An 8,011-nucleotide genomic window follows, 5' to 3' on the forward strand; every position below is an offset into this window, starting at 1 on the left:
GTGCCTTTCCAAGGAGGTCAGAGGGGCAGGCAAGAGACAGAGGAGCTGCCACCAGAAAGGCAGAAATGTCAGCAGCCACCGTCAGTGCACAGCAGTGTATGGACTCTGTAATTAGGTTGCCTTATCACAGCTGGCCACCAAACATGGCAGACTCCAACAGCAGCCAGTTGACATGGTTCTTCTCTAACTGATGTAGTGGAAACCTGTTTTGAGCAGATGGTGGATCTGCATGATCCTGTTGCCAGTGTGTGTTGAAGCACATCCAGTTTTTCCAGTGACGGTGTGTCTATGCAGTATGGCGACAACACCAAAAGAATTCTTTTGACTGAAGAAAGAGAAAATTGATGGGCAGTTACTGCTTCTCTACCTGGGTATAGCCAGGAGGCATAAGGGACTCTAGTCCTTAAAAGGGATTCCTGTGTGCCACAGAGGTGCAAACTGGTACCAGGGGACACTAGTGAAAGGGCTGCAACTGCCTAGTGTGTCAAAGTCTCTTTTCTCCTGGCATATGTACAGCCCAGCTATTCTTGATAAGTAAAGAATTTCCTTTACAAACAAAAACACTTTAAACACTATTAATGTTAACCCATAACATGCCAATCTGTTTACTTTCAGATCCCAGTTACAATAATGAAGCCTGATGAGAAGGCTGAAATACCAGTTGGTGTTGTGATTGGCAGTATATTGGCTGGACTCTTCTTGCTGTTAGCATTGATTGCAGTTTTATGGAAAGTAAGTAGGTGTTCATATTCCTGCAAAGAAAAGCAGAAAATAGTGTTTCTTCATACATGTGCTTGGCTGTCTTCCTTGGGATCTTCCTCCAGTGCTGAACAAAACTGCCCATGTAGTTTGGCAGTAAGAATAATACTGCACTGGTACTGCAAGCTGGAGCTAGCATGTAGATGTGCTTTTAAAAATTTGGAGAGAAAAGCTAGTAAGCAGCCATAGATATTGGCATGTGAAGGTGTTAAATGACTTGCCAATGGCTAAAAACAAGGGCAGTGGCATTTCTAACATCGGCAACTCCCCCGCTGGACTCTGGCTGCCACGATACTCCTGGTGGGAAAACCTGGGGAGTAGGAATCCCTGGGGGAGACCACGGAGAGAGGATATGCACTGAACAGGCAGAGAACAGAGAAAGCCTATACGGCTATATGTGGTGTACAAAGAATGGTTAGTTTAAGGCCAGGAAAAAATGTGTCTGTGCCTGGGCACTGGTGTTTAAACAGCAACTTGGCATGCCCAGACAGCCTGGAGAGGTCTTCAGGCTCCTGCATTTTGGCAGAGAGGCAACTTCTGTCGTGGTGCTTGGTTATGCCAGGCAGTTTACATCCCAGCTCTTTTCACTTTACAGTTAGGGAAATGCAACAAATTAAACACTGCATGTGAGTACATACATACATATTTGCATTTTCTACCACTATACCATTAGCTCAATTGAGAAACGTATCTGCAAATGACTAAATAAATGGCTCTTGTTAAATATTCTATTTTAGCAATTATACTAACATTTAGCTAGTTTTAATGTGACACAATATGTTATTTTAAATCTTCCTACAGCTTGGCTTCTTCAAGAGACAGTACGAAAAAATGACCCAAGATATAGAAGATATGGATGAAATTACAGAACTCACAAAGGACAAGGACTGAAGATACAAGGATGGGGATACAGAGAGGACATCTGAGCCACTAACAGTAGTTGTGATCCAATCAGTTCTTCAGCTGGAGTGCCTTAAAGTTTAATAACATTTAAACATTTTTAATGAAAGTGTCTTTTTTATAGATGAAAATATTTTACAAATTCTACTCTATTGTAAGAGTAACTGCAGGACAGTTTTTTTTTTTTTTTTTTTTTTTTTTTCCACAAAGGATTTATAGCTTCTTTTCTTGTATATTTTTGCCTTTCATACAAACGTAGCCCTTAGAACTGGCAGGTCCAGAACTTACAGTAACATATTGTGCCAGCAACCCTTCTCCTGATCCACTGCATTGAAACAGGGCAATTTATTTCAGATTATTGTGGGACAGCATCAGTTCATAATTCAGTTGACAAGTACCATATGTGTAAAGGACATTTTCTATTAACTTGATGATGAATGTGTGGTAAATACTGTTTCCAGCCTGGGAGAAGAAAATTCAATATATCATTGACTAGCTCTATCCTTATTGTTTTAGAGAAATGATTTGCACAAGTAAACCTTTTTCTTAACTAATCTATAAACTATAAAATGGAAACATCAATGGAAGACATCAAGATGTCTTACCCATGTGTTACAGGACAACTGGATGGGCATATCGCTCCAAAGGATCACATATTCCTTGCACTAAGGTCACAATTAAATTACAAGTATATTGTTTTTGGAAAATATTGTCAAATGATAAATATACAACTGCCTTCTGCATACTGTTTTTATGAGAAGAAAATATGAATTTCACAACCACTTTCAACATGGTCTCTGCACTGTTATGACTGGTTTTTGTATTTTGACTTGAGGAGCACTAGCAATACCGTTACACTGCGCTTTAAACTGGCAGTCTCTCTGACACCAGCTTGGCTTTTGTTATAATTAAGTAAAAGAGTCAAGGTTTTGTCTTTAATTCTGTAACGGAAGATTTTTGCAAATATAAGTGGACTAGAGGGGATGCTAAACCAAAGAAAGCTGCTGTTAGGCCTGAGGAAAGTGAAGCTCTAACCTCAGAAATGGTGTCCTGCACTTTTTCCTTTAGCATCTTGGAGGTCTCCAGGAGAACAAGGCTCAGTGTGACCAACTTGTCTGTTATGTGTGGTTCCATCTCTGGAAGAAGTTAACTTACATCTCAAGCAGTAAATTACTGCATTGCTCTGGATGAAGCCGTGTTAGCTGCACACGTGGGTGGCTTTGTGTGGGTTACTAATACCACAAACTCCTCACATGCTATTTATTACACCATCTCCCTTGTAATGCAAGTGCAGTTTGGGGAAGGCTCCTGCTGTTAAGACAGGTAATAATCAAGAAGATTGGCCTTTTGTCTCTTTCCTCTTGTGGCTGGCAGTAATGATCTGTAGTGAGACAAGCGTGTGTTGTCTTTATGTATGCTGGCCTACACTTAAGATTGTTTCTGACTTTGAGGTGATTCACTGGAGGAGCAAAACATGTAAATGTGCCTACCTGGCTTAGAACTTCAAGCCTTGTCTTCCCCAAAGCTAGTTCTTCATTATGCTGAGGCACCTTTAAAATTATTTTCTGGAGGGCTCTTCAAAAATAAGACTTGAGCATGCTTAAGAGTTTTATTAAATCTTTTAATCAGTAATAAATCAGGAGCCAAACACCTTTTTGGCAAATGATAGATTCATTTTCAGTTGCACTGGATGGCATTCAGTGGAGTGTTTTGGATTTATATCTGTGAAATGCTATGTTCTAATTTTTGAGGGTTTTTTTTTAAAACATTCTGAAAAACGATCTGGATTCTGATCTTGATTGTCTAACAAGATTGTTGCCACCAACCGAGTCTGTGGCCAAAGCAATTATTTCAAAAATAAAGAAATGTAGCAATTGTGTAAATTTCAAGAATACGCTCCTGATTTGTAGTTATGAACCCAGAAGGCAAATGCTCTAAAAGTAAAGATAAAAAATTGTCTGCTTCAATTCTTGCAGAGGAAAAATGCAAAACCCTACAGCCATATGTGTGGGAAGTTCCTGTATAACCAGGGTCATGCACTCCAGGCCAGAAAGGGAATTTCACAGTGGAGCAGATGGTACCATCCTTCACTTCTGGTGCTGCTTGCAAGGAAATACAGCATTCTGCCGGATTTCCCTCTTCTGCCTTTAGTGGAAGGTATAGGTCTGTATCCCACATGCAAATTTTTGGAGAATTTAACAATTCATCAAGTAGACAGCAGTGATTCAATTCTCTTGTCTTCACTGGATTTTATTTTGTTCCAGACAATAAGACTTTCCCCCTTGCCTGGAAACAAAACTACTCCCCAAGTAAAGGGAAGGAACACCACTGGGTAAGGTTTTGTATCCATCACCTAACCACTTATGGTTAGAAGCTCTACTTGTATTTAAGTAGTTTTACTTAAAGAGCTAAATCAGTTTTTGTAATGGAAAGTTTATTGCACTTTTGAGTTGGCACAGCTGCAAATAATGATGGAAATATGATGTATATTTTGTATTATGCTCCAGGATTTTTTTAGTTTTACTTTTTTTTTTTTAAATAGCATGTTACAGATGAAACGGATCAGGTTTCAGCCTGATCAGGCTTCAGCATGTGCTTTTGTTTGTGCTTGCAGCAGGAGAAGTCAGGAATAACTTCAGCAAGCCCAAATTATAAATAGACTTGATTCTGGTCTTGAATCTAGTTGCAGACTTGGTGAAGTACTAGAATCAAGACCTAACTCAGAGTTAGTTTCATATGAGACTATGTAGATTTGAGATGTACGGAAGAGTTTATAATTAATTTGAGTTCTGAAAGCTAGTGTGTAAGCTCCATGTGAGCAGGGCTCTGCCTAGTGCCTACATGGGTGTATAACAGTGTTAATACAATAAAAAGAATAAAACTGCTGAGTATAGTGTTATTTATTTTTAAACAGCACTTTGAAGGGAAGCAATGTTACTGAAGAAGCACCACTGCCATAAAATGAGGTCAAATATACCTCTGTTCCAGCAGCAGAAAGGCAATGAAGCTGCTAGGTTTACAAAGAAGCTGCATTAAATTCATGTAGGTAATAATTGTGAGTATAATAGCAGCAATAAGCTATAATTCGGTAAAAACCAGTTCCCATTAGTGCAAAATATCTCTCTTTGGATAGCTCTGAGTGAAAATATATTGATGATAAAACTGCCCCATGCCCGGACCTTCGTAACCACATGGGGTTACCTCACTTTGTTTGCATCAGTTCTGCCAGCCTCACACCGTTCACGCATGTAGTTTCTTATGTACAGAAGTGCTCTGGAATGGCACCTCCTGACAGCGGCTCTGGCTATTCCCCACCATACAATGAAAAAGCAGATTGCATCAGTGCCAAGGCAGACAAATAGGAAAGAAATTGAGGGGGGAACTTGCTTGTGAAGGGGAAGACTACTGACAGACATGTCAGTAGTCACCACCACCTGAAAACTAGCTGCTTTGTGGACATAGCTTTTTCTCCTCTTAGCTCCTCCATACTTTTGGTGGTAGATAAAACTTTCCAACTACAAACTTTAATGCTTCCATGATAGAGAATCAGATGACCCTACACTTAAGGCACAGAATTTTTTCTTTCAGCAAGTTAAAACCTTTCGAAGAATTCAGAATCAGTTTCCTTATTACACTCCTGTTTTGCATATAAGAGAGTGAGAAAACCTTGTTCTCTTTCTGTTGTCCACAGGACAACACTTACTGGAAGAGCTTAACACTGAGTTTTCAGATTGTTTTTTCTTTTCATTCTCTTTTTTCTTTTTCTTTTTTTTTTTTTTGTTGTTGCTGGGTTATTTTTGTTTTGTGTTGAGGGTTTAGCATCTGTTTTCATTGAACTTTGTTTATAATTAATTTTACTATTTTCTCTTCCTTATGTTTTTGGTTTTTGACAGAGCAGATGAGTACATTAGGCAAATTTCTGCAACGCTACAAATTCCCTGAACCGCTATAGGAAAAACGAGCTGAAAGGAAAGCCAAAAGAGGACTCATTTAGAACTGAGCAATTTAACAGTTTCGTTACTGAGTGCCACAGCAGCGGTTCCATGGGTTACGTGGCCGCGAGCGCCTCAGCTCCCGCAGGCCCAGGCGCAGGCCCAGGCGCAGGCCCAGGCGCAGGCCCAGGCGCAGGCCCAGGCGCAGGCCCGAGGCCCGCACGGCCAGGACTCCCTGCCCGCGCGGCTGTCTCGCTGCTGCCATCTCCTGGGTAGGCCCCTTACAACACAGCCCCCCAGTTTATTTTGGAACAAGCTACCACCTCTTAATGGTTTCAGAGCACATGCCAGCCTGAACCTCTCCTACGGACAAAGCAAAATATGAGGCAGGAAACTCAAACTTATGGAATGTTAATATGTGGACATTCTGCCAGGCAAAGGGACAGTCTCTATTCAAATACTGGCAGCCACAACCGAATCATTTTCTCGGAAGGGCAAACTGGAGCTTTGCAGGCATCTACTTCCCTTCACGCCACACACTCTGGCTTGTGTGGCTGTACACATGTCACACATTTACGCTCTGGTCTACAGTGGCTCTTCCAGTGACTCCTGTCCCTACCTGGAGTCGCTATCACACGGCTGGAAGAGCCACATATGGGTGGGATTACATTCCTCTATAGCCAAAAGACATAACCAGTTAGACACATCCCAGAAACCTAGGGCTGTTCTTCATATTTATCATTAGCTGCCCATCATGCAGCTTACAGACCTTGTCAGAACACAAGATATTTTTTGACCAGCAGCCTAGTTCTGTGTGTGTGTGAAAACCAGGACATGTGCAACCACATCCTTCCCTGACACTTAGTCAGAAGCAGCTGGGGTTCATCCCCTAGCCTGGAAAGTTGGAAGCACTTCTGGGTCACTCCAGACATAGCCTTAGGCAGCTATCATTAGCACAGAGTAATTTGCCGTCTTAACATAGTATCAGCCCAGTGGACTGGGGAGCCCTACAGAAAGAACCTCAACAACAAGCTCAGAGTAGGTACTTAAATTTCAGTGAGATACATTTTACCTCTAATTATGCTCATCATCCCTCCTAGGGGGCTTTTCCATTTCTTTTCTCGATGCCAGCTGAAGAACCCAACGTTACACAATCCCGATACATCATTGTTCCAGAACAAAGCCGTACTTGCTTCATGCACAGCTAGGGACACAAAATGACATTTCATTGTTTTGACCATGGCAGCGTACACACATTGTAACACTCAGCTGTGACTCAGTACAACATCTCTTCCATTCATTGTTCCTGGGCACTGTGGGGAAGTGCACTATTATTCTTTCTCTTCTTTTCTGCACCCTCCTTCCCAGCTGCATTGCTGATGGGGAAGGTGCATTTAAGGTCACCCTGGATAAATCTTCTACAAGACTGCAGCGCTACAGAAGCATTTATGAAATACAGGAATTGCCTCCGAATCTGGACTCCCAGCATGATTTAGCTGTTCTCAGTACCACTGTCTTTCTATATTAAAGCACTGCACTAGCTTACAAGTACTATACAGGTTTTACTTCATTCATAAGCCACCCACCACAAGGCAAATTAGCCATATATTTGTTTGAAATTAACAGACTCATTAGTTGCATGGTAACAGTAAACAAGTTAATGTGGAAAAAGGAATGCCAAAAACAGGAGACAGTCTGTATTAGTTACTCTAAAAAAAGAATTACACTCTGAGGAAGTGATCTGTAGTCAGGATTCTGTATAATTCTCAGAAAAAAAAAAAAAAAGAAAAAAGAAAAAAGACAACATTCAAATAGCAGAGGGCTTCTCTCCAACATCCAAAGCAAACGAAAATTCAACCTTGAACTTGTGGAGCTCTGCCTAGATAATAAGGCCCACATGGTTTGGAGGCTGCCTGTGTGCCTGCACGCAAGGAGCAGCTGCGGGTTCCACTGAGGGAAAGGACAGAAGATAAGCAGCACAGTTTAACTATGCTTCTGCCTAAAGTTGTGTACTTCACTAGGGTTTAACTGAACCAGACAGACACAGCTATCACTAAGTATTATAGAAATTATAGATATCAGTGGGGAGGAGATACCGTTGTCTGTTTTTCAGGTTTTATTTTGTTCGGCAAATGTTGTTCGTAGATTTTCACTACAGATACGATGAAATGGATAATATGGCTGAGGCCCAAGCATTGTCTGATAAAACAATTTATACGCTGTAGCAAATCATTTTATTTCTCCTTACCTCTTTCATTTGCCATCCTTTATCGTGATTAAACTGGTAATAATAATTACATAGGAACTGCCTCTCGGCATTAGTAAAAATGCCATACACACCATCCAAATACTATCATGGCACAAAGTACTGACAGGAACACATGATCTTTCTTTAGCGGACAGACAAATGTTTCCAGTGG

The 8,011-nt window shown here is 41.0% G+C and overlaps 1 long non-coding RNA gene across 1 annotated transcript; it reads left to right on the forward strand.

The window, feature by feature from the left end:
• The first annotated feature begins 456 nt into the window (after positions 1-456).
• Positions 457-1,792, forward strand: LOC148593164 (uncharacterized). Its single transcript, XR_015913783.1, has 2 exons — positions 457-732; positions 1,561-1,792. It is a non-coding gene; the product is annotated as an uncharacterized LOC148593164 (long non-coding RNA).
• The last annotated feature ends 6,219 nt before the right edge of the window (positions 1,793-8,011 follow it).

Source organism: Tinamus guttatus, unplaced genomic scaffold (genome assembly GCF_059628265.1).
Source record: "Tinamus guttatus ecotype Peru unplaced genomic scaffold, ASM5962826v1 Tinamus_guttatus_pri_ptg000444l, whole genome shotgun sequence".
Lineage (NCBI taxonomy): Eukaryota > Metazoa > Chordata > Aves > Tinamiformes > Tinamidae > Tinamus > Tinamus guttatus.